Raw genomic sequence first — 24,621 nt, 5'->3', positions numbered from 1 at the left:
TGTTCGGCTATGCTGCAGGACAGACAATTGCTCTAGCAGTGGCCACAGGGGCTAGGTAGTAGGACTCTCCTCAGTGTTAGTTCCCCCTCCCCCCAAAGGGGTAATGATCCCCTCCAAGTGTGGCCTGCCAGGCCTTTGGACTGGTGGGGCTCTCTGTCCCAGACTCTGAGCACAAGGACCCCTCACTCTCCCCAGCTACTCACCACATTTGCCTCTGAACTGCTCTAGCTCCACTCTGCCATGGCACTGATGCTGGTCTGCCTCCAGCCCCCTGGATTGATTCTCCTTGCTCTAGTGGCTGCAGCCTGCTCCCAGCACAGGTGAGCTGTCTGGGCTGCTTCTGCAGCCTTGTACCCAGCCCTGTCCTGCTGCTTTCTGCCTCTCTCTGGCTGGCCCAGCTTTGCTCCCCAGCTCATCTACAGTGTCTGCTTTCACCCTAGCTCAGCCCTGCTCTGATCCTGGCAATTGCAGCTTGTGTGCAATAGGATCCTCCCTGCTCCAGGCTCTCATTAGCCTTCCTACCCTGTCAATCAAGTTGACCTGGAGTATTGGCCTCTCCCCATTACACCCTGGAGACTGTCCTATTGACCCTTCCCCTTCCTGTTGGGCTAGGGGCTGTTTAACCAATCCTCCCCCACCCCCATGGTGAGTTTTAGTGAAGGGCCAAAAGACCCCTTATACAGAATAAGATATTAATACAGTTGGCTGTTTTAGCTGTTACACAACAGAGCCCCATTGGTCACATTGAGTTGAGATGGGGCCAGATCAGATCATCAAAAATCTGGATAATCAGGAGAACAGGGAAGTGAGAGACTGAAGCACAACCTAGCCTCCACAGGAGGAATCACCTGCTTGTGCTGGTTGGTGGGTTCTGGCTCATTTGCTGGGCCTTAAAGAGAATCACAAAGTCCTGAGTCTCCTCCCTGTGACTGGCCTCCCCAGCTCAGCCAGTCAGCACTGAGATTCTGAAGGGTGGAATAGTGAAAGTTCTTTCCCTAAATGGCCCAGGGATGGCTTTGGTCACCAGTGGGGATCACTCTCAGAGCATCTGCCTGTCCTATTTCTTTGTGATGACTTCCCACCACCAGGACTAGAGAACAGCCTCCTCCCCACCAATGAGGAGTGAAGCAGGGGAAAGGGAAACCAAATAAGACAAAACCCAATGGCTATGTCTACACTGTGCATTGTTGTTGCTCAAGAAAAGATGCAAATGAGGCGCAGGGATGAATATAGCCATGCCTCGTTTGCGTACCTAATGCAAAAGGAGGCAGGGAGACCGAGAGCAGCCAGGATCCACACCGGGGGGTGGGGTCTCATCCTAATGTCCTCATTCCACAAGGAGTAACGGTAGTTCGAATTAGAGATCCTAATTTGAACTACCTATTCTGTGCCGCATGTAGCCGCAGGCACGGAGTTCGGACTAAGGGACATTTAAAAATGGTGGCGCCCAGGAAGATGCAAATGAAGTCCGGGATATTTAAATCCTGGGCTTCATTTGCAACTTCGAATGCCTACATTAGCCTCCGTAGTTCGAACTAGGGGGCTAGCGTAGACATACCCATAGATACTTGAAAGCTGCTCTCGTCCCTTTTCGGTCTTCTCTTTTCCAAGGTAAATAAGGCCAATTTCTTCAGCCTTGCCTCATATCTCATGTTCTCTAGACCTTTCATCATTTGTGTTGATCTTCTTTGGACTTTCTCCAGTTTCTCCACGTTTCCTGAAATGAGGCACCCAGAACTAGACATGATACTCCAGCTGGGGCCTAATATAGATGGCTCATTCCCTGCCTAGGGGACGTGCAACTGGGTGGGTTAATTTCCAGTCCTCCTGTTTATTCTTTTCCTAAGCCAGGAGGGCACAGTAATTCTGATGGAGGCCCTGCAGGAAGGCAGCCTGCACTGTCCCCTGCCTGCCCTGAGACTGCAGGGCTGTGTCTAGACTGGCCACTTTTTCTGGAAAAGCAGTTGCTTTTCCGGAAAAACTTGCCAGCTGTCTACACTGGCTGCTTGAATTTCCGCAAAAGCATCTCATGTAAGATGGCCAGTGTTTTTGCGGAAACACTATGCTGCTCCTATTCAGGCAAAAGTCTTTTTCCGAAAAACTTTTGCGCAAAAGGGCCAGTGTAGAAAGCAGAGATTTGTTTTCCGCAAAAAAGCCCCAACTGCGAAAATGGCGATTGGGGCTTTTTTGTGGAAAAGCGCATCTAGATTGGCCACGGACGCTTTTCCGCAAAAAGTGCTTTTGCGGAAAAGCATCCTGCCAATCTAGATGCTCTTTTCCGAAAATGCTTTTAATGGAAAACTTTTCCGTTAAAAGCATTTCCGGAAAATCATGCCAGTCTAGACGTAGCCCAGGTGTTAAACAGCTGTCCAGCCCATCCTAGAGGTGACTGCTTTTCAGCGTGCCTGAAGCATCACAGCACCAGCAATGGACCAGCCAATGGCTCCGTGGCATGGCTTGCTCATGACTGCTTCAGTCCTGTTGGATGGGCCTCAGCCTCTTTTCTTCCCCTCCCCCGCTTTTCAGTGGGGCTGTAGACTCTGGGGGAGAGGGCTGGAGGCAGGCAGAGGTGTCTCCCTGCAGCAGATGTAGACACGTCTCTGTATTGTTCATTTTCTCATTGAAGTTTTTAGCTTTGTATTGAGTCCTTTTACATGGAAACTTTGTATTACATCTTGGTAGAATAGTCCCTAGGACAGAGGCAGAGACTGTCCCTGTGGGGTGAATGAGGTGGGAATGGATAAGGCAGAAGGTGAGCACCTCTGGGCAGTTGCAAAGGTTGGAGAGGGGATGGAAGCCAGATCCGAGATCAATAAGCCCTGGGAAGTGGGCCCATTGAAAGGAGACTGGACCTGTGGATGCCTTGGGGGTCAGCAGCAAGGGCCTGCTTTGGGAAGCCCCCCTCTTTGGAAGTGAATGTGACAGCATTGAGACACCACCCAGAAGCAGGCGCCACAGACACTAACTGCAGATTCATGGGATGGCTCTCACAGACTTGTACATGCATAAGAGAATAGATATGCACGCGAGAGGGCAGTGGTGTAATGAGGGGACTGGAGGGGTCAGTTGTCCCTAGTCACCATGCTATGGAGTTGCCAATTTAATCCCATTCTGTCCGTCCCCCCCCCCCCCCCCGTCGTCCCTGAGCTCACGTGCTCCTACTCCGCCTGCCACCGGCACCTGGAGCCTCCTCCCTGCCTCTCTGCTCCGAGCCCAACCCTCCTCCATCTCGACTGGCAGGTTAGTGCATAGGGGAGCCCAGCCTCAAACTGTAGGGGGTGGGGAAAGATCCGGTACAAGAAGCGAATTGTGAGTGTTTTCGATCACAATACCCAGTCCCTCGTAATTTGCAACCCATGGACCAGGAGCAAAAGGCCCCCTCCCAAGGCAAAACACCAACATCCCTTGAGTCCGTTATCCCCTGAGTCCGTTATCAAGCAGGGAGCAAATTGTGAGTGTTTTTTACCACAATACCCAGTCCCTATGAATGTGCAACCCATGGACCAGGAGCAAAAGGCCCCCTCCCAAGGCAAAACACCAGCATCCCCTCAGTCTGTTATCAAGCAGGGAGCAAATTGTGAGTGTTTTGGACCACGATGCCCATTCCCTCTGAATGTGCAACCCATGGACCAGGAGCAAAAGGCTCCCTCCCAAGGCAAAACACCAGCATCCCTTGAGTCCGTTATCCCCTGAGTCCGTTATCAAGAAGGGAGCAAATTGTGAGTGTTTTTGACAACAATACCTAGTCCCTCTGAATTTGCAACACGTGGACCAGTAGCAAAGGTAGCAATTCCTGAGCAGTAGCACCGAATTCCATGTATGCATGACAAAAACTGCAATGGTCGCAAAAACGGAGAGTTACACTTTCTGTCGCTACACTGCAACCGAAACACTAACTTCTCAGAATTTGTGACTTTGGGTGCACTGAGCATGCGCACCCGAACTGAGCAAACTCAGTATCCCTCGCTGTAGCCGCTGCCCTCTCTCTGCCCTCACTGCCTCCTCAGCTTTGCTTCCTCCTCTTTGGAGGTGTTTAAAATGATGAAGGGGGGCAAATTGCAGGGGTGTGTGTGTCAGGTTCTGAGCATGGGGCAGAAATTTACCGGCTGGAGGCATCGATCTTCTTTTTTTAGCTGCAGAAGAGGGGCAAAATTTGAAAAATCAGGGGGGTGGGGGGTGGTAGCCTTGGTTAAGCCCGGGCTGGGGGGACACTGCCAGACCCTGTGCGCGGACTAAACCCCCGTTTACGGAGGGGGAGAGGTGGGAACAGTCACCCAGCAGGACAAGCCACCTGATGTCCTTGTAAATATCAGTTTTCCAGGGGCAAAGTCTTTTTTTTCTTTATTTTCCCTGGACGCTGCCTGTCAGCCCCCGAGCAGGGGGCGGGCTCCTGGGCTTGAGTTCTTAAAGGCACAGGCCTCCCAATTCCTAGACGGTCAATGCTTAGACACCACCGTTCCTCTGTATGTGTACAAGTGTGAAATATTCTACATACAGTTCCTGTCTCAAACTCTGCCTCTCACTTTTTTAGTATTTAATAGTTTTCTCTTTGTTTCTCTATCAGAAGTCACTGCATCTCCTTTCTCTTGTGTACTATGCTGATATGCTAAAGTCCCTCCCATCCACACCCTCTCCTGTACTGCAATCCCCTGACCCATGGCAGATCCCGCACCTGTCCCCCAAACTCCCCCTAGCAAGCACCCCTCATGCACCCAAACTCCATCCCAGATCCTCATCACCAAACATGGGCAAGTATCGGAGGGGTAGCCGTGTTAGTCTGAATATGAAGAATCGTTGAGGAGTCCTGTGGCACTATCTTCAGTTCGTCTATAAGGTGCCACAGGACTCCTCGCCAACATGGCCAAGTGAAATTTTAGTGATTCCTCCCGTAGTCAATGGGGACATGGGTCAGAGAGCTCAGAGCAGGGGGCTCCAACATTTTGAAAGTGCAATCCAATATGTACCTTATATATAAATACCCTTTTCCAGCTTCCTTCTTACCCCTTCTCCAAGTCCCAGATCCTGCACCCTCTATCCTTCCTCTCTTGCCCATCCTCAGTCTCTTTCATCAGCCTGGGACAGATGGTTGGGTATGCATGCTCTGGTCTTTGCTTAAGGGATCTGGAGTGTGAGAAGGGCTCTGATCAGCTCTTGGAGCATGCATTTACTGTGGTGTTCTAGGTGCAGGCTTTGGCAGGGTATTTGGATGCATGGGTGCTCAGAGCAATGATAAGGGCTTGGATATAGGACTGGGTTCATGCCAGGGGTAGGAGTTAGTGATGTATGCTCCATTTTGTCACTGCTGGTGACTCCTAGATGGTGGTGGAGTGTGCCTAAGGCAGGCTCACCCATGGCCTTGCCCTGTAACACTTCCTAAAGCTGCAAGAAAACTCCATCCCTGGTCCTATGTTGAAAGGATACAGAATGGTATATGTTGAACCCTGACATCAGCACCCCTCTTTTTCCTCCCCTGCCGTGCACACAAAGCAGCAGACTCCCAGGCGTGGTATCACCTGCAAGGCAAAGTGCAGGATATCCACAGCAGTGGGGGGAGGGGCATTTAAGTGCTGGCACTTGATATCCTCTTGCCCACACCAGTCAGGATCACCTGACAGAGGATACAAGATCTACCAGTATATCCCTATCTACTGGTTGGTGACCACTGCCTCATAGCGACTGTCTGTCCAGGGTCAATGTGTCATATCATAAGAACATAAGAACGGCCGTACTGGGTCAGACCAAAGGTCCATCTCGCCCAGTAGCCTGTCTACCGACAGTGGCCAGCACCAGGTGCCCCAGAGAGGATGGACCGAAGACAATGATCAAGCAATTTGTCTCCTGCCATCCCTCTCCAGCCTCTGACAAACAGAGGCCAAGGACACCATTTTATCCCCTGGCTAATAGCCTTTTATGGACCTAACCTCCATGAATTTATCCAGCTTCTCTTTAAACTCTATTATAGTCCTAGCCTTCACAGCCTCCTCTGGCAAGGAGTTCCACAGGTTGACAACATGCTGTGTGAAGAAGAACTTCCTTGTATTAGTTTTAAACCTGCTACCCATTAATTTCATTTGGTGTCCTCTAGTTCTTCTATTATGGGAACTAATAAATAACTTTTCTTTATCAGCCCTCTCGACACCACTCATGATTTTATAGACCTCTATCATATCCCCCCTCAGTCTCCTCTTTTTCTAAACTGAAAAGTCCCAGTCTCTTTAGCCTCTCCTCAAATGGGACCCGTTCCAAACCCCTAATCATTTTAGTTGCCCTTTTCTGAACCCTTTCCAAGGCCAAAATATCTTTTTTGAGGTGAGGAGACCACATCTGTACACAGTATTCAAGATGTGGGCGTACCATAGTTTTATACAGGGGCAGTAAGATATTCTGGGTCTTATTTTCTATCCCTTTCCTAATAATTCCTAGCATCCTATTTGCCTTTTTGACCGCCGCTGCACTCTGTGTGGAAGTTTTCAGAGAACTGTCCACAATAACTCCAAGATCTCTTTCCTGATTTGTCGTAGCCAAATTAGCCCCCATCATACTGTACGTATAGTTGGGGTTATTTTTCCCGATGTGCATTACTTTACACTTATCCACATTAAATTTCATTTGCCATTTTGTTGCCCAATCACTCAGTTTGGTGAGATCTTCTTGGAGTCCCTCACAGTCTGCTTCTGTCTTGACTATCCTAAACAGTTTTGTATCATCTGCAAACTTTACTACCTCACTGCTTACCCCTTTCTCCAGATCATTTATGAATAAGTTGAAAAGGATTGGTCCCAGGACTGACCCTTGGGGTACACCACTAGTTACCCCTCTCCAATCTGAAAATTTACCATTTATTCCTACCCTTTGTTTCCTGTCTTTTAACCAGTTCTCAATCCAAGAAAGGACCTTCCCTCTTATCCCATGGCCATGTAATTTACACAAGTATACTATAATCCAAGTATACTATATCTACTGGATCCCCCTTGTCCGCATGTTTGTTAACCCCTTCAAAGAACTCTAACAGATTAGTAAGACAGGATTTCCCTTTACAGAAACCATGTTGACTTTTGTCCAACAAATTATGTTCTTCTACATGCTTCACAATTTTATTCTTTACTATTGTTTCGACTAATTTGCCCGGTACTGAAGTTAGACTTACCGGTCTGTAATTGCCAGGATTGCCTCTACAGCCCTTTTTAAATATTGGTGTCACGTTGGCTACCTTCCAGTCATTAGGTACGGAAGCCGATTTAAAGGATAGGTTACAAACCACAGATCATAGCTCAGCAATTTCCCATTTAAGTTCTTTTAGAACCCTTGGATGAATGCCATCCGGTCCCGGAGATTTGTTAACATTAAGTTTTTCTATTTGTTCCAAAACCTCCTCTAATGACACTTCAGTCCGGGACAGTTCCTCCGATTCATCACCCACAAAGGATGGTGCAGATTCAGGAATCTCCCAAATGTCCTCAGCGGTGAAGACTGAAGCAAAGAAATCATTTAGTTTCTCCGCAGTGGCTTTATCGTCCTTGATTGCTCCTTTTATAGCTCAATCATCTAGGGGACCCACAGGCTTTTTAGCAGGCTTCCTGCTTCTAATGTACTTAAAAAACATTTTGTTATTTCTTTTTGAGTTTTTGGCTAGCTGTTCCTCAAAATCTTTTTTTGCTTTTCTTATTACATGTTTACACTTGATTTGACAGTGTTTATGTTCCTTTCTATTTATCTCACTAGGATTGGACTTCCACTTCTTAAAAGATACCTTTTTGTCCCTCACTGCTTCTTTTACATGGTGGTTAAGCCACGGGGACTCTTTTTTAGGTCTCTTGCTATGTTTTTTAATTTGGGGTATACATTTAAGTTGGGCCTCTATTATGGTGTCTTTAAAAAGTTTCCATGCAGCTTTCAGGGATTTGGCTCTAGTCACTGTGCCTTTTAATTTCTGTTTAACTAACCTCCTCATTTTTGCGTAATTCCCCTTTTTGAAATTAAATGCCAGGGTGCTGGACTGCTGAGGTGTTCTTCCCACCACAGGAATGTTGAATGTTATTATATTATGGTCACTATTCCCAAGCGGTCCTGTAACGGTTATATCCTGGACCTGATCCTGCACTCCACTCAGGACTAAATCGAGAATTGCCTCTCCCCTTGTGGGTTCCTGCACTAGCTGCTCCAAGAAGCAGTCATTTAAGCCATTGAGAAATTTTATCTCCGCTTCTCTTCCTGAGGTGACATGTATCCAGTCAATATGGGGGTAATTAAAATCCCCCATTATTATAGAGAGCTCTATTTTGGTAGCCTCTCTAATCTCCCTCAGCATTTCTATGTCAGTATCGCTGTCCTGGTCAGGTGGTCGGTAATATATCCCTACTGCTAATTTCTTATTATTATATCACCGCAGGTACAGCCCTGCTCCACCCAGCCTCGTACAAGGGCACTGCTTACAAACTGACATACAGTAGCCCTCCTGGCACTGAGCTGATGCCATCATGCTTCTTCTTATTGTGGGCAGGCCCATGCCGCACTGTGCTACCCTGCCTAGCACCCCTCTAGCCCCCTAGACCCAATGCCACAGCACCCAGAGACCCCCACAAATTACTATGCCTATTGCCCTCCCACAGACGGCTATGCCCTGTGCCCCCCCATTATCCCCCGCCAATATTCATTAACTGTTCAGTTCCCCCCATATTCCCACCAGCACAACTGCAGTGCTCCTCAGACCCCCCACGCTTCACAGTGCACTAACACCCATAGATCTATCTCCCCCACTGCACATCCCCCCTTCACTTCTCACCACCTCACCAGTCCACTGTCCACAATACCAAGCCTTGATAACAGGCGAGGGTCCAGACCCATCTGTGTTACTGTGCCTGCTGCCAGAGTGCCATTGTATTTCCCTTAATAAAACTCATTTGTGGTGTTTGGCTTGGCTATTTCACAACACCAACAGAAAGTGGAGGGTTGAATCTGAAATCATTGCCTTGATACTGACAGTCCCCTTGAAAAACGGTTAGAGTCCAATCGTCTAGGCTATCCACATTAACAGGGTGGTCAGGCTAATCAGGGAGCAAGGATGCCCTTAGTTTCCTGTCCTCTATGTGTGCTTGATTACCCTTGTTCAGACACATTTGGCCCCAGCTTAGCATAGAGCTAGTCTTGCCAGATATTTTCACCAATACTGCGCACACTTCCCATTACGTCACAATGGACATTCCATCGTCCTGATCACATGCTAAAGACAGTGCTATTGAATCAATAATACTTTATAAATTGTTTTCGAAAATAGAAAGTTAAAATAATGGACTGACTGCCTGTGTGTTCAAAACTGTACACCTGGGAACCCTACATAGAGCATTTCTCAGAGCTGAGCTGTGGATCTGAGCAGGGCCAGAGACACAGGTGCCACAAAATCAGCACAGGAAGCATGTCAGTGTTCGTAGCAGAGTCACAGAAGCAGGCCACAGAGCAGACTTGTGCTGTATTCAAAGCTGCAACAACCAGAGCCAGGGTGGCCAGACAATCATCCCTGTGAACTAGACGCAGATTAGAATCATTTCTAAGGAACAGTGAAACTGGAGATGAGTCATAGGGGTGGAGCTGGAACCATCTGGAGCCAGTTTCATTCAGGGGGACACTGGGCAGTGGTCCTAGTGTATTGAGATTCCCCCAGGCAAGAGTACAGCTGCAACATGAGAGGATTTTTCCAGCGACAGAGCACGTGTCTGAGCCACATCATGTCCGCACTACAGCCAGGTCCTGAGATGGGGCCTGTGACTTGTGATGAACAGAAATAACTTCCCTTGCATTCCTCATACCGTGTGATATCCCACTGTGTGCCTTCTAGTGCATTTTTATTTTCTTTTGAGCTTTTCACAGTTCTAATAAAAATTTTAAAAAAATTAGCAGTGTCTAGCTTGGCAATATTTTGCTCCAAATCATCCCCTCTTTCAGAAAATCTTGCCCCTTTTCTTATCTGGCCTTGAGTATTTGCACAAGAACACTGACCTTCTCTCTGGGAAAATTAAGTCTGAGAAATAACTTTGTAGTGTAGACGTACCCTAACTAAGAGACGTTAATTCGAATTAACTCAGAGAGGCGCTACACACGCGATCTGCTAGTTCGAACTTAATTAGAACTAGCGGAGCGCTTAATTCGAACTAGGTAAACTTCATTCTACGAGGACTAACGCCTAGTTCGAATTAACTAGTTCGAATTAATGGCTGTGTAGAATTGATAGAATTGCTAACTCACCCCAGTACCATATCTGTAACAGGGACCAATTTTGTGCAGAACCTCACATCCATTACAGTGATATACAATTTTCTCTATAATCTAGTTACAATATATTATTTTTGACAATTAACATTTTTGTTAACTGATTCTTTAAATGCAGTATTGAGTATCAAGTCATACTCATATGTATGGGTATGTCTAGACTACAGGGTTTTGTCACCAGAATTTTTGTCGACAGATACTGTCGACAAAGCTTCTGTCGACAAAGAGCGTCTAGACTACATCCAGTTCTGTCAACAAAGCAAGCCGTTTTGTCGACATAACAGTGTGGACGCAAAGGACAATGTAGATGCAATAATGCCTTCTATCGACAGAACTCTGTCGATAAAAGGCATTATTCCTCGTAGAATGAGGTTCACATATGTCGACAAAACTGCTGAGTTTTGTCGACGTTATGTCGACATAACTCAAAGGCAGTGTGGACGCAGGTATAGTTTTGTTGACAAAAGTCCACTTTTGTCGACAAAACCCTGTAGTCTAGTCACACCCCAAGGCTACGTCTACACTGGCCCCTTTTCCGGAAGGGGCATGTAAATTTCAGAAGCCGTAATAGGGAAATCCGCGGGGGATTTAAATATCCCCCGCGGCATTTAAATAAAAATGTCCGCCGCTTTTTTCCGGCTTTTAAAAAAGCCGGAAAAGAGCGTCTACACTGGCCCCGATCCTCCGGAAAAAAAGCCCTTTTCCGGAGGATCTTATTCCTACTTTGAAGTAGGAATAAGAGCCTCCGGAAAAGGGCGCTTTTTCCGGAGGATCGGGGCCAGTGTAGACGCTCTTTTCCGGCTTTTTTAAAAGCCGGAAAAAAGCGGCGGACATTTTTATTTAAATGCCGCGGGGGATATTTAAATCCCCCGCGGATTTCCCTACGACGACTCATGAAATTTACATGCCCCTTCCGGAAAAGGGGCCAGTGTAGACGTAGCCCAAATGTTCTACTTATTTCTTTTAATTCACATCCATAATACTTTTTCTACAGTATCTGTTCCACATATATTTTCAACACACAAAAACTTTCCTGTACTACACACATCATTATGGAAGGTACGTTTACTTGTCCAATATTCATACAGAATTGTTTTATTGTTCATTCATCTGCTTTATGAACTATGAGTTTTAGGGGTTAGGAGGCAGCATTTTATAGGGTAGCTTCTGGAGCAATGGGAGGAGACATGGAAAAATAGGGCAGAAAGTTGAAGATTATAATGCATGCATTGATAACAGGGAGCATATTTTATTACTAATGTATTTGCAAATACTGTTCTTATTATTACTCGGAATTAATTAGCTTTAAGTACATTTTTTTTCTTGTGGGGGCCAGTCCCTTTTTGTCTGTCAAGTCATGTTTTCTATTATTTGTCAAGCAATGACTATAACCAAGTTTCTAGGTAATATCACTCTCAAAAAACATTAGATCATCATTGATGGACTACATCCTTTTTTGGTTACACATCAATTCTGGAGAATTGTGCATGGTCCTTAACTTAATTTATGTCTGTGTTGTCAGTGGCTTGACAATCAGGCCATGTTAATATTGTTTGACCTTGCTTATATGTATGCAATATTCATCTCATATTTTCTAATTGACCTGACTGTTATATGGATTGATTTTCCTATTTTCAAATTCACTAACTATTTCCTCTTTTGAACAATTCTCAGGGAAATGTTTTGAGGACCAAAAACCCCAGTCCCTCTGAATTTGTAACCCATGGACCAGGAGCAAAAGGCCCCGCCCAAGGCAAAACACCCGCATCCCCTGAGTCCGTGAGCAAGGAGGTAGCAAATTGAGAGATTTTTCGACCAAAAAACAAAGGAGGTAGCAAATTGAGAGATTTTTCGACCAAAATCCCCAGTCCCTCTGAATTTGTAACCCATGGACCAGGAGCAAAAGGCCCCGCCCAAGGCAAAACACCCAGATCCCCTGAATCCGTTACCAAGGAGGTAGCAAATTGAGAGATTTTTCTACCAAAAAACACAGTTCCTCTGAATTTATGACCCATGGACAAGGAGCAAAAGGCCCCCCGCCCAAGGCAAAACACCAGCATCCCCTGAGTCCTTAGAGGGGAGATAGCAAATTGAGAGATTTTGCTACCAAAAAACACAGTTCCTCTGAATTTGTGACCCATGGACCAGGAGCAAAAGGCCCCCACCCAAGGCAAAACTCCAGCATCCCCTGAGTCGGTTAGCCAGGAGGTAGCAAATTGAGAGATTTGTCTACCAAAAAACACAGTTCCTCTGAATTTGCAACCAGCCAGCAAAAGTAGCAATTCCTGAGGAGTTGTACCGAACGTCATGTATGTATGACAGAAACTGTGACGGTCACAAAAACAGAGAGGTTTCACTTTTTGCCTCTGGCCCTCGCCGCCTCCGGGGCAGCGGGCAGGCGCTTTTTCCTTTGCAAGCCTTCGGCCTCCGTTAGCGCCGCCGCGCTCCTCCGGACCCAAGACTGCAGGGGGCCCTGGCCCCTCCTCCTTCTTCTCTCCGGCCGAGAGAAGCGGAGGGGCGGGGAGTCGAGGCAGGCGGGGTTTCGGGCGGGCAAAAGGAGGCGGGGAGACCGAGAGCAGCCAGGAGCCACGCGGGTGGAGGAGGGGAGGGAGGGACGGGGTCTCGTCCCGTCAGGGCAGGCGGAAGGAGCGTCAGCCGGGTCCTTGGGAGGCGCCGGGCGAGGGGCGGAGCAGGAGGCGGGGCTATGCAGATGTGGCGCGCCGGCCTGCCAGCCGAGCCGGCCCCGACGGGGAGAGCGGCGCCGGCTCCCCACCCCCAGGGGCCGGCGGCGAGCGTGGCCGGCGCGCGTTCCCGGCGCCTGGCGGGCGGGAGTCGCTGCCGGGAGCCGTGGCCGCCGAGCCGGGCCGCCGGGGCGCCGCAGCGGGCGGCGAGGGGCGGCTCGCCGCTGCCGGGCGGTCTCCGCGCTTTCAGAGGCGAGGCCGAGTGCTGAGCCGGAGCTCGGGAGCCGAGGCCGGGTATCGCTTCTCGGCCTCTTGTAGGCTAAGATCAAGTGTAGTGTCTGTTCTTCCCAGTTTGACCGCTGGTACGTTTTCCATGTGAAAACGGCGTGTGTGAAAGGGATTTTTTTGCCGCGGGGGCCGGGCACGGGAGCTTGCTCCGTCCGCTCCGCGCATCGGCCCGGTATTGCAGTACTTCCGGGAGCGGTGCACTTCCCCTCGGGGATCACAGGACGGTTTGAAAGAGCAGACGGGTGACGAGAGGCCGGTGCCACGCGTGCGCGAGGGGTAGCTCTGTGGCACCGCGCGTGTCGCTTTCCGTGGGGCCGGCCCGGCCAGTGCCCTGCTTTTCCGAAGAGCTTGACCGGCTGCCCAATAGCGGGGTGAGCGCTCCGAAGGGGACGGGAGGGGAAAGGGGGCGGCTGCCTGGGGAGGCGGAGGGAGTCAGAGAAGGAGGCGGGGAGGGAGCGGGCTGGCGCTACTTAAACCACCGTAAGAACAACCACCACCACCACCACCACCAAAACCAATCCTGGGAGCGGGCTGGGCGGGATGCTGCGGGTAGCGGAGCGGGCCCGGGGCTCCGCCGATTTTTTTGTGGCTTGCCTCTGGCCCTCGCCGCCTCCGGGGCAGCGGGCAGGCGCTTTTTCCTTTGCAAGCCTTCGGCCTCCGTTAGCGCCGCCGCGCTCCTCCGGACCCAAGATTGCAGGGGGCCCTGGCCCCTCCTCCTTTCTCCGGCCGAGAGAAGCGGAGGGGCGGGGAGTCGAGGCAGGCGGAAGGAGGCAGAGAGGCCCAGCGGCCGGGGGAGGCGGGGTTTCGGGCGGGCAAAAGGAGGCGGGGAGACCGAGAGCAGCCAGGAGCCACGCGGGTGGAGGAGGGGAGGGAGGGACGGGGTCTCGTCCCGTCAGGGCAGGCGGAAGGAGCGTCAGCCGGGTCCTTGGGAGGCGCCGGGCGAGGGGCGGAGCAGGAGGCGGGGCTATGCAGATGTGGCGCGCCGGCCTGCCAGCCGAGCCGGCCCCGACGGGGAGAGCGGCGCCGGCTCCCCACCCCCAGGGGCCGGCGGCGAGCGTGGCCGGCGCGCGTTCCCGGCGCCTGGCGGGCGGGAGTCGCTGCCGGGAGCCGTGGCCGCCGAGCCGGGCCGCCGGGGCGCCGCAGCGAGCGGCGAGGGGCGGCTCGCCGCTGCCGGGCGGTCTCCGCGCTGTCAGAGGCGAGGCCGAGGGCTGAGCCGGAGCTCGAGAGCCGAGGCCGGGTATCGCTTCTCGGCCTCTTGTAAGCTAAGATCAAGTGTAGTGTCTGTTCTTCCCAGTTTGACCGCTGGTACGTTTTCCATGTGAAAACGGCGTGTGTGAAAGGGATTTTTTTGCCGCGGGGGCCGGGCACGGGAGCTTGCTCCGTCCGCTCCGCGCATCGGCCCGGTATTGCAGTACTTCCGGGAGCGGTGCACTTCCCCTCGGGGATCACAGGACGGTTTGAAAGAGCAGACGGGTGACGAGAGGCCGGTGCCACGCGTGCGCGAGGGGTAGCTGTGTGGCACCGCGCGTGTCGCTTTCCGTGGGGCCGGCCCGGCCAGTGCCCTGCTTTTCCGAAGAGCTTGACCGGCTGCCCGATAGCGGGGTGAGCGCTCCGAAGGGGACGGGAGGGGAAAGGGGGCGGCTGCCTGGGGAGGCGGAGGGAGTCAGAGAAGGAGGCGGGGAGGGAGCGGGCTGGCGCTACTTAAACCACCGTAGGAACAACCACCACCACCACCACCACCAAAATCAATCCTGGGAGCGGGCTGGGCGGGATGCTGCGGGTAGCGGAGCGGGCCCGGGGCCCCGCCGATTTTTTTGTGGCTTGCCTCTGGCCCTCGCCGCCTCCGGGGCAGCGGGCAGGCGCTTTTTCCTTTGCAAGCCTTCGGCCTCCGTTAGCGCCGCCGCGCTCCTCCGGACCCAAGACTGCAGGGGGCCCTGGCCCCTCCTCCTTTCTCCGGCCGAGAGAAGCGGAGGGGCGGGGAGTCGAGGCAGGCGGAAGGAGGCAGAGAGGCCCAGCGGCCGGGGGAGGCGGGGTTTCGGGCGGGCAAAAGGAGGCGGGGAGACCGAGAGCAGCCAGGAGCCACGCGGGTGGAGGAGGGGAGGGAGGGACGGGGTCTCGTCCCGTCAGGGCAGGCGGAAGGAGCGTCAGCCGGGTCCTTGGGAGGCGCCGGGCGAGGGGCGGAGCAGGAGGCGGGGCTATGCAGATGTGGCGCGCCGGCCTGCCAGCCGAGCCGGCCCCGACGGGGAGAGCGGCGCCGGCTCCCCACCCCCAGGGGCCGGCGGCGAGCGTGGCCGGCGCGCGTTCCCGGCGCCTGGCGGGCGGGAGTCGCTGCCGGGAGCCGTGGCCGCCGAGCCGGGCCGCCGGGGCGCCGCAGCGAGCGGCGAGGGGCGGCTCGCCGCTGCCGGGCGGTCTCCGCGCTGTCAGAGGCGAGGCCGAGGGCTGAGCCGGAGCTCGGGAGCCGAGGCCGGGTATCGCTTCTCGGCCTCTTGTAGGCTAAGATCAAGTGTAGTGTCTGTTCTTCCCAGTTTGACCGCTGGTACGTTTTCCATGTGAAAACGGCGTGTGTGAAAGGGATTTTTTTGCCGCGGGGGCCGGGCACGGGAGCTTGCTCCGTCCGCTCCGCGCATCGGCCCGGTATTGCAGTACTTCCGGGAGCGGTGCACTTCTCCTCGGGGATCACAGGACGGTTTGAAAGAGCAGACGGGTGATGAGAGGCCGGTGCCACGCGTGCGCGAGGGGTAGCTGTGTGGCACCGCGCGTGTCGCTTTCCGTGGGGCCGGCCCGGCCAGTGCCCTGCTTTTCCGAAGAGCTTGACCGGCTGCCCGATAGCGGGGTGAGCGCTCCGAAGGGGACGGGAGGGGAAAGGGGGCGGCTGCCTGGGGAGGCGGAGGGAGTCAGAGAAGGAGGCGGGGAGGGAGCGGGCTGGCGCTACTTAAACCACCGTAAGAACAACCACCACCACCACCACCACCAAAATCAATCCTGGGAGCGGGCTGGGCGGGATGCTGCGGGTAGCGGAGCGGGCCCGGGGCTCCGCCGATTTTTTTGTGGCTTGCCTCTGGCCCTCGCCGCCTCCGGGGCAGCGGGCAGGCGCTTTTTCCTTTGCAAGCCTTCGGCCTCCGTTAGCGCCGCCGCGCTCCTCCGGACCCAAGACTGCAGGGGGCCCTGGCCCCTCCTCCTTTCTCCGGCCGAGAGAAGCGGAGGGGCGGGGAGTCGAGGCAGGCGGAAGGAGGCAGAGAGGCCCAGCGGCCGGGGGAGGCGGGGTTTCGGGCGGGCAAAAGGAGGCGGGGAGACCGAGAGCAGCCAGGAGCCACGCGGGTGGAGGAGGGGAGGGAGGGACGGGGTCTCGTCCCGTCAGGGCAGGCGGAAGGAGCGTCAGCCGGGTCCTTGGGAGGCGCCGGGCGAGGGGCGGAGCAGGAGGCGGGGCTATGCAGATGTGGCGCGCCGGCCTGCCAGCCGAGCCGGCCCCGACGGGGAGAGCGGCGCCGGCTCCCCACCCCCAGGGGCCGGCGGCGAGCGTGGCCGGCGCGCGTTCCCGGCGCCTGGCGGGCGGGAGTCGCTGCCGGGAGCCGTGGCCGCCGAGCCGGGCCGCCGGGGCGCCGCAGCGAGCGGCGAGGGGCGGCTCGCCGCTGCCGGGCGGTCTCCGCGCTGTCAGAGGCGAGGCCGAGGGCTGAGCCGGAGCTCGGGAGCCGAGGCCGGGTATCGCTTCTCGGCCTCTTGTAGGCTAAGATCAAGTGTAGTGTCTGTTCTTCCCAGTTTGACCGCTGGTACGTTTTCCATGTGAAAACGGCGTGTGTGAAAGGGATTTTTTTGCCGCGGGGGCCGGGCACGGGAGCTTGCTCCGTCCGCTCCGCGCATCGGCCCGGTATTGCAGTACTTCCGGGAGCGGTGCACTTCTCCTAGGGGATAACAGGACGGTTTGAAAGAGCAGACGGGTGATGAGAGGCCGGTGCCACGCGTGCGCGAGGGGTAGCTGTGTGGCACCGCGCGTGTCGCTTTCCGTGGGGCCGGCCCGGCCAGTGCCCTGCTTTTCCGAAGAGCTTTACCGGCTGCCCGATAGCCGGGTGAGCGCTCCGAAGGGGACGGGAGGGGAAAGGGGGCGGCTGCCTGGGGAGGCGGAGGGAGTCAGAGAAGGAGGCGGGGAGGGAGCGGGCTGGCGCTACTTAAACCACCGTAAGAACAACCACCACCACCACCACCACCAAAATCAATCCTGGGAGCGGGCTGGTCGGGATGCTGCGGGTAGCGGAGCGGGCCCGGGGCTCCGCCGATTTTTTTGTGGCTTGCCTCTGGCCCTCGCCGCCTCCGGGGCAGCGGGCAGGCGCTTTTTCCTTTGCAAGCCTTCGGCCTCCGTTAGCGCCGCCGCGCTCCTCCGGACCCAAGACTGCAGGGGGCCCTGGCCCCTCCTCCTTTCTCCGGCCGAGAGAAGCGGAGGGGCGGGGAGTCGAGGCAGGCGGAAGGAGGCAGAGAGGCCCAGCGGCCGGGGGAGGCGGGGTTTCGGGCGGGCAAAAGGAGGCGGGGAGACCGAGAGCAGCCAGGAGCCACGCGGGTGGAGGAGGGGAGGGAGGGACGGGGTCTCGTCCCGTCAGGGCAGGCGGAAGGAGCGTCAGCCGGGTCCTTGGGAGGCGCCGGGCGAGGGGCGGAGCAGGAGGCGGGGCTATGCAGATGTGGCGCGCCGGCCTGCCAGCCGAGCCGGCCCCGACGGGGAGAGCGGCGCCGGCTCCCCACCCCCAGGGGCCGGCGGCGAGCGTGGCCGGCGCGCGTTCCCGGCGCCTGGCGGGCGGGAGTCGCTGCCGGGAGCCGTGGCCGCCGAGCCGGGCCGCCGGGGCGCCGCAGCGAGCGGCGGCTCGCCGCTGCCGGGCGGTCTCCGCGTTTTCAGAGGCGAGGCCGAGGGCTGAGCCGGAGCTCGAGAGCCGAGGCCGGGTATCGCTTCTCGGCCTCTTGTAGGCTAAGATCAAGTGTAGTGTCTGTTCTTCCCAGTTTGACCGCTGGTACGTTTTCCATGTGAAAACGGCGTGTGTGAAAGGGATTTTTTTGCCGCGGGGGCCGGGCACGGGAGCTTGCTCCGTCCGCTCCGCGCATCGGCCCGGTATTGCAGTACTTCCGGGAGCGGTGCACTTCCCCTCGGGGATCACAGGACGGTTTGAAAGAGCAGACGGGTGACGAGAGGCCGGTGCCACGCGTGCGCGAGGGGTAGCTGTGTGGCACCGCGCGTGTCGCTTTCCGTGGGGCCGGCCCGGCCAGTGCCCTGCTTTTCCGAAGAGCTTGACCGGCTGCCCGATAGCGGGGTGAGCGCTCCGAAGGGGACGGGAGAGGAAAGGGGGCGGCTGCCTGGGGAGGCGGAGGGAGTCAGAGAAGGAGGCGGGGAGGGAGCGGGCTGGCGCTACTTAAACCACCGTAAGAGCAACCACCACCACCACCACCACCAAAATCAATCCTGGGAGCGGGCTGGGCGGGATGCTGCGGGTAGCGGAGCGGGCCCGGGGCTCCGCCGATTTTTTTGTGGCTTGCCTCTGGCCCTCGCCGCCTCCGGGGCAGCGGGCAGGCGCTTTTTCCTTTGCAAGCCTTCGGCCTCCGTTAGCGCCGCCGCGCTCCTCCGGACCCAAGATTGCAGGGGGCCCTGGCCCCTCCTCCTTTCTCCGGCCGAGAGAAGCGGAGGGGCGGGGAGTCGAGGCAGGCGGAAGGAGGCAGAGAGGCCCAGGGGCCGGGGGAGGCGGGGTTTCGGGCGGGCAAAAGGAGGCGGGGAGACCGAGAGCAGCCAGGAGCCACGCGGGTGGAGGAGGGGAGGGAGGGACGGGGTCTCGTCCCGTCAGGGCAGGCGGAAGGAGCGTCAGCCGGGTCCTTGGGAGGCGCCGGGCGAGGGGCGGAGCAGGAGGCGGGGCTATGCAGATGTGGCGCGCCGGCCTGCCAGCCGAGCCGGCCCCGACGGGGAGAGCGGCGCCGGGTCCCCACCCCCAGGGGCCGGCGGCGAGCGTGTCCGGCGCGCGTTCCCGGCGCCTGGCGGGCGGGAGTCGCTGCCGGGAGCCGTGGCCGCCGAGCCGGGCCGCCGGGGCGCCGCAGCGAGCGGCGAGGGGCGGCTCGCCGCTGCCGGGCGGTCTCCGCGCTGTCAGAGGCGAGGCCGAGGGCTGAGCCGGAGCTCGGGAGCCGAGGCCGGGTATCGCTTCTCGGCCTCTTGTAGGCTAAGATCAAGTGTAGTGTCTGTTCTTCCCAGTTTGACCGCTGGTACGTTTTCCATGTGAAAACGGCGTGTGTGAAAGGGATTTTTTTGCCGCGGGGGCCGGGCACGGGAGCTTGCTCCGTCCGCTCCGCGCATCGGCCCGGTATTGCAGTACTTCCGGGAGCGGTGCACTTCCCCTCGGGGATCACAGGACGGTTTGAAAGAGCAGACGGGTGATGAGAGGCCGGTGCCACGCGTGCGCGAGGGGTAGCTGTGTGGCACCGCGCGTGTCGCTTTCCGTGGGGCCGGCCCGGCCAGTGCCCTGCTTTTCCGAAGAGCTTGACCGGCTGCCCGATAGCGGGGTGAGCGCTCCGAAGGGGACGGGAGGGGAAAGGGGGCGGCTGCCTGGGGAGGCGGAGGGAGTCAGAGAAGGAGGCGGGGAGGGAGCGGGCTGGCGCTACTTAAACCACCGTAAGAACAACCACCACCACCACCACCACCAAAATCAATCCTGGGAGCGGGCTGGGCGGGATGCTGCGGGTAGCGGAGCGGGCCCGGGGCTCCGCCGATTTTTTTGTGGCTTGCCTCTGGCCCTCGCCGCCTCCGGGGCAGCGGGCAGGCGCTTTTTCCTTTGCAAGCCTTCGGCCTCCGTTAGCGCCGCCGCGCTCCTCCGGACCCAAGACTGCAGGGGGCCCTGGCCCCTCCTCCTTTCTCCGGCCGAGAGAAGCGGAGGGGCGGGGAGTCGAGGCAGGCGGAAGGAGGCAGAGAGGCCCAGCGGCCGGGGGAGGCGGGGTTTCGGGCGGGCAAAAGGAGGCGGGGAGACCGAGAGCAGCCAGGAGCCACGCGGGTGGAGGAGGGGAGGGAGGGACGGGGTCTCGTCCCGTCAGGGCAGGCGGAAGGAGCGTCAGCCGGGTCCTTGGGAGGCGCCGGGCGAGGGGCGGAGCAGGAGGCGGGGCTATGCAGATGTGGCGCGCCGGCCTGCCAGCCGAGCCGGCCCCGACGGGGAGAGCGGCGCCGGCTCCCCACCCCCAGGGGCCGGCGGCGAGCGTGGCCGGCGCGCGTTCCCGGCGCCTGGCGGGCGGGAGTCGCTGCCGGGAGCCGTGGCCGCCGAGCCGGGCCGCCGGGGCGCCGCAGCGAGCGGCGAGGGGCGGCTCGCCGCTGCCGGGCGGTCTCCGCGCTGTCAGAGGCGAGGCCGAGGGCTGAGCCGGAGCTCGGGAGCCGAGGCCGGGTATCGCTTCTCGGCCTCTTGTAGGCTAAGATCAAGTGTAGTGTCTGTTCTTCCCAGTTTGACCGCTGGTACGTTTTCCATGTGAAAACGGCGTGTGTGAAAGGGATTTTTTTGCCGCGGGGGCCGGGCACGGGAGCTTGCTCCGTCCGCTCCGCGCATCGGCCCGGTATTGCAGTACTTCCGGGAGCGGTGCACTTCCCCTCGGGGATCACAGGACGGTTTGAAAGAGCAGACGGGTGACGAGAGGCCGGTGCCACGCGTGCGCGAGGGGTAGCTGTGTGGCACCGCGCGTGTCGCTTTCCGTGGGGCCGGCCCGGCCAGTGCCCTGCTTTTCCGAAGAGCTTGACCGGCTGCCCGATAGCGGGGTGAGCGCTCCGAAGGGGACGGGAGGGGAAAGGGGGCGGCTGCCTGGGGAGGCGGAGGGAGTCAGAGAAGGAGGCGGGGAGGGAGCGGGCTGGCGCTACTTAAACCACCGTAAGAACAACCACCACCACCACCACCACCAAAATCAATCCTGGGAGCGGGCTGGGCGGGATGCTGCGGGTAGCGGAGCGGGCCCGGGGCTCCGCCGATTTTTTTGTGGCTTGCCTCTGGCCCTCGCCGCCTCCGGGGCAGCGGGCAGGCGCTTTTTCCTTTGCAAGCCTTCGGCCTCCGTTAGCGCCGCCGCGCTCCTCCGGACCCAAGACTGCAGGGGGCCCTGGCCCCTCCTCCTTCTTCTCTCCGGCCGAGAGAAGCGGAGGGGCGGGGAGTCGAGGCAGGCGGAAGGAGGCAGAGAGGCCCAGCGGCCGGGGGAGGCGGGGTTTCGGGCGGGCAAAAGGAGGCGGGGAGACCGAGAGCAGCCAGGAGCCACGCGGGTGGAGGAGGGGAGGGAGGGACGGGGTCTCGTCCCGTCAGGGCAGGCGGAAGGAGCGTCAGCCGGGTCCTTGGGAGGCGCCGGGCGAGGGGCGGAGCAGGAGGCGGGGCTATGCAGATGTGGCGCGCCGGCCTGCCAGCCGAGCCGGCCCCGACGGGGAGAGCGGCGCCGGCTCCCCACCCCCAGGGGCCGGCGGCGAGCGTGGCCGGCGCGCGTTCCCGGCGCCTGGCGGGCGGGAGTCGCTGCCGGGAGCCGTGGCCGCCGAGCCGGGCCGCCGGGGCGCCGCAGCGAGCGGCGAGGGGCGGCTCGCCGCTGCCGGGCGGTCTCCGCGCTGTCAGAGGCGAGGCCGAGGGCTGAGCCGGAGCTCGGGAGCCGAGGCCGGGTATCGCTTCTCGGCCTCTTGTAGGCTAAGATCAAGTGTAGTGTCTGTTCTTCCCAGTTTGACCGCTGGTACGTTTTCCATGTGAAAACGGCGTGTGTGAAAGGGATTTTTTTGCCGCGGGGGCCGGGCACGGGAGCTTGCTCCGTCCGCTCCGCGCATCGGCCCGGTATTGCAGTACTTCCGGGAGCGGTGCACTTCCCCTCGGGGATCACAGGACGGTTTGAAAGAGCAGACGGGTGATGAGAGGCCGGTGCCACGCGTGCGCGAGGGGTAGCTGTGTGGCACCGCGCGTGTCGCTTTCCGTGGGGCCGGCCCGGCCAGTGCCCTGCTTTTCCGAAGAGCTTGACCGGCTGCCCGATAGCGGGGTGAGCGCTCCGAAGGGGACGGGAGGGGAAAGGGGGCGGCTGCCTGGGGAGGCGGAGGGAGTCAGAGAAGGAGGCGGGGAGGGAGCGGGCTGGCGCTACTTAAACCACCGTAAGAACAACCACCACCACCACCACCACCAAAATCAATCCTGGGAGCGGGCTGGGCGGGATGCTGCGGGTAGCGGAGCGGGCCCGGGGCTCCGCCGATTTTTTTGTGGCTTGCCTCTGGCCCTCGCCGCCTCCGGGGCAGCGGGCAGGCGCTTTTTCCTTTGCAAGCCTTCGGCCTCCGTTAGCGCCGCCGCGCTCCTCCGGACCCAAGACTGCAGGGGGCCCTGGCCCCTCCTCCTTCTTCTCTCCGGCCGAGAGAAGCGGAGGGGCGGGGAGTCGAGGCAGGCGGAAGGAGGCAGAGAGGCCCAGCGGCCGGGGGAGGCGGGGTTTCGGGCGGGCAAAAGGAGGCGGGGAGACCGAGAGCAGCCAGGAGCCACGCGGGTGGAGGAGGGGAGGGAGGGACGGGGTCTCGTCCCGTCAGGGCAGGCGGAAGGAGCGTCAGCCGGGTCCTTGGGAGGCGCCGGGCGAGGGGCGGAGCAGGAGGCGGGGCTATGCAGATGTGGCGCGCCGGCCTGCCAGCCGAGCCGGCCCCGACGGGGAGAGCGGCGCCGGCTCCCCACCCCCAGGGGCCGGCGGCGAGCGTGGCCGGCGCGCGTTCCCGGCGCCTGGCGGGCGGGAGTCGCTGCCGGGAGCCGTGGCCGCCGAGCCGGGCCGCCGGGGCGCCGCAGCGAGCGGCGAGGGGCGGCTCGCCGCTGCCGGGCGGTCTCCGCGCTGTCAGAGGCGAGGCCGAGGGCTGAGCCGGAGCTCGGGAGCCGAGGCCGGGTATCGCTTCTCGGCCTCTTGTAGGCTAAGATCAAGTGTAGTGTCTGTTCTTCCCAGTTTGACCGCTGGTACGTTTTCCATGTGAAAACGGCGTGTGTGAAAGGGATTTTTTTGCCGCGGGGGCCGGGCACGGGAGCTTGCTCCGTCCGCTCCGCGCATCGGCCCGGTATTGCAGTACTTCCGGGAGCGGTGCACTTCCCCTCGGGGATCACAGGACGGTTTGAAAGAGCAGACGGGTGACGAGAGGCCGGTGCCACGCGTGCGCGAGGGGTAGCTGTGTGGCACCGCGCGTGTCGCTTTCCGTGGGGCCGGCCCGGCCAGTGCCCTGCTTTTCCGAAGAGCTTGACCGGCTGCCCGATAGCGGGGTGAGCGCTCCGAAGGGGACGGGAGGGGAAAGGGGGCGGCTGCCTGGGGAGGCGGAGGGAGTCAGAGAAGGAGGCGGGGAGGGAGCGGGCTGGCGCTACTTAAACCACCGTAAGAACAACCACCACCACCACCACCACCAAAATCAATCCTGGGAGCGGGCTGGGCGGGATGCTGCGGGTAGCGGAGCGGGCCCGGGGCTCCGCCGATTTTTTTGTGGCTTGCCTCTGGCCCTCGCCGCCTCCGGGGCAGCGGGCAGGCGCTTTTTCCTTTGCAAGCCTTCGGCCTCCGTTAGCGCCGCCGCGCTCCTCCGGACCCAAGACTGCAGGGGGCCCTGGCCCCTCCTCCTTCTTCTCTCCGGCCGAGAGAAGCGGAGGGGCGGGGAGTCGAGGCAGGCGGAAGGAGGCAGAGAGGCCCAGCGGCCGGGGGAGGCGGGGTTTCGGGCGGGCAAAAGGAGGCGGGGAGACCGAGAGCAGCCAGGAGCCACGCGGGTGGAGGAGGGGAGGGAGGGACGGGGTCTCGTCCCGTCAGGGCAGGCGGAAGGAGCGTCAGCCGGGTCCTTGGGAGGCGCCGGGCGAGGGGCGGAGCAGGAGGCGGGGCTATGCAGATGTGGCGCGCCGGCCTGCCAGCCGAGCCGGCCCCGACGGGGAGAGCGGCGCCGGCTCCCCACCCCCAGGGGCCGGCGGCGAGCGTGGCCGGCGCGCGTTCCCGGCGCCTGGCGGGCGGGAGTCGCTGCCGGGAGCCGTGGCCGCCGAGCCGGGCCGCCGGGGCGCCGCAGCGAGCGGCGAGGGGCGGCTCGCCGCTGCCGGGCGGTCTCCGCGCTGTCAGAGGCGAGGCCGAGGGCTGAGCCGGAGCTCGGGAGCCGAGGCCGGGTATCGCTTCTCGGCCTCTTGTAGGCTAAGATCAAGTGTAGTGTCTGTTCTTCCCAGTTTGACCGCTGGTACGTTTTCCATGTGAAAACGGCGTGTGTGAAAGGGATTTTTTTGCCGCGGGGGCCGGGCACGGGAGCTTGCTCCGTCCGCTCCGCGCATCGGCCCGGTATTGCAGTACTTCCGGGAGCGGTGCACTTCCCCTCGGGGATCACAGGACGGTTTGAAAGAGCAGACGGGTGATGAGAGGCCGGTGCCACGCGTGCGCGAGGGGTAGCTCTGTGGCACCGCGCGTGTCGCTT

General features: G+C 58.7%; 1 protein-coding gene and 10 non-coding genes across 11 annotated transcripts in view; all 11 read left to right on the top strand.

Annotated features, from left to right (window-relative positions):
* The window catches only part of LOC102448349 (uncharacterized), a 91,683-nt gene that overhangs the window by 23,015 nt on the left and 44,047 nt on the right, over positions 1 to 24,621 (top strand). The window lies entirely within an intron of this gene.
* Positions 13,241 to 13,438, top strand: LOC142823302 (U2 spliceosomal RNA). Its single transcript, XR_012898567.1, has one exon. It is a non-coding gene; the product is annotated as a U2 spliceosomal RNA (small nuclear RNA).
* Positions 14,472 to 14,669, top strand: LOC142823303 (U2 spliceosomal RNA). Its single transcript, XR_012898568.1, has one exon. It is a non-coding gene; the product is annotated as a U2 spliceosomal RNA (small nuclear RNA).
* Positions 15,703 to 15,900, top strand: LOC142823305 (U2 spliceosomal RNA). The gene has a single exon (XR_012898570.1). It is a non-coding gene; the product is annotated as a U2 spliceosomal RNA (small nuclear RNA).
* Positions 16,934 to 17,131, top strand: LOC142823298 (U2 spliceosomal RNA). Its single transcript, XR_012898563.1, has one exon. It is a non-coding gene; the product is annotated as a U2 spliceosomal RNA (small nuclear RNA).
* Positions 18,158 to 18,355, top strand: LOC142823301 (U2 spliceosomal RNA). The gene has a single exon (XR_012898566.1). It is a non-coding gene; the product is annotated as a U2 spliceosomal RNA (small nuclear RNA).
* LOC142823300 (U2 spliceosomal RNA) lies at positions 19,389 to 19,586 on the top strand. Its single transcript, XR_012898565.1, has one exon. It is a non-coding gene; the product is annotated as a U2 spliceosomal RNA (small nuclear RNA).
* On the top strand, positions 20,620 to 20,817 carry LOC142823299 (U2 spliceosomal RNA). The gene has a single exon (XR_012898564.1). It is a non-coding gene; the product is annotated as a U2 spliceosomal RNA (small nuclear RNA).
* Positions 21,855 to 22,052, top strand: LOC142823308 (U2 spliceosomal RNA). Its single transcript, XR_012898573.1, has one exon. It is a non-coding gene; the product is annotated as a U2 spliceosomal RNA (small nuclear RNA).
* On the top strand, positions 23,090 to 23,287 carry LOC142823307 (U2 spliceosomal RNA). The gene has a single exon (XR_012898572.1). It is a non-coding gene; the product is annotated as a U2 spliceosomal RNA (small nuclear RNA).
* On the top strand, positions 24,325 to 24,522 carry LOC142823306 (U2 spliceosomal RNA). Its single transcript, XR_012898571.1, has one exon. It is a non-coding gene; the product is annotated as a U2 spliceosomal RNA (small nuclear RNA).

Source organism: Pelodiscus sinensis, chromosome 32 (assembly GCF_049634645.1).
Source record: "Pelodiscus sinensis isolate JC-2024 chromosome 32, ASM4963464v1, whole genome shotgun sequence".
Classification (NCBI taxonomy): Eukaryota; Metazoa; Chordata; order Testudines; family Trionychidae; genus Pelodiscus; species Pelodiscus sinensis.
This window is presented reverse-complemented; position numbering and strand designations above follow the sequence as displayed.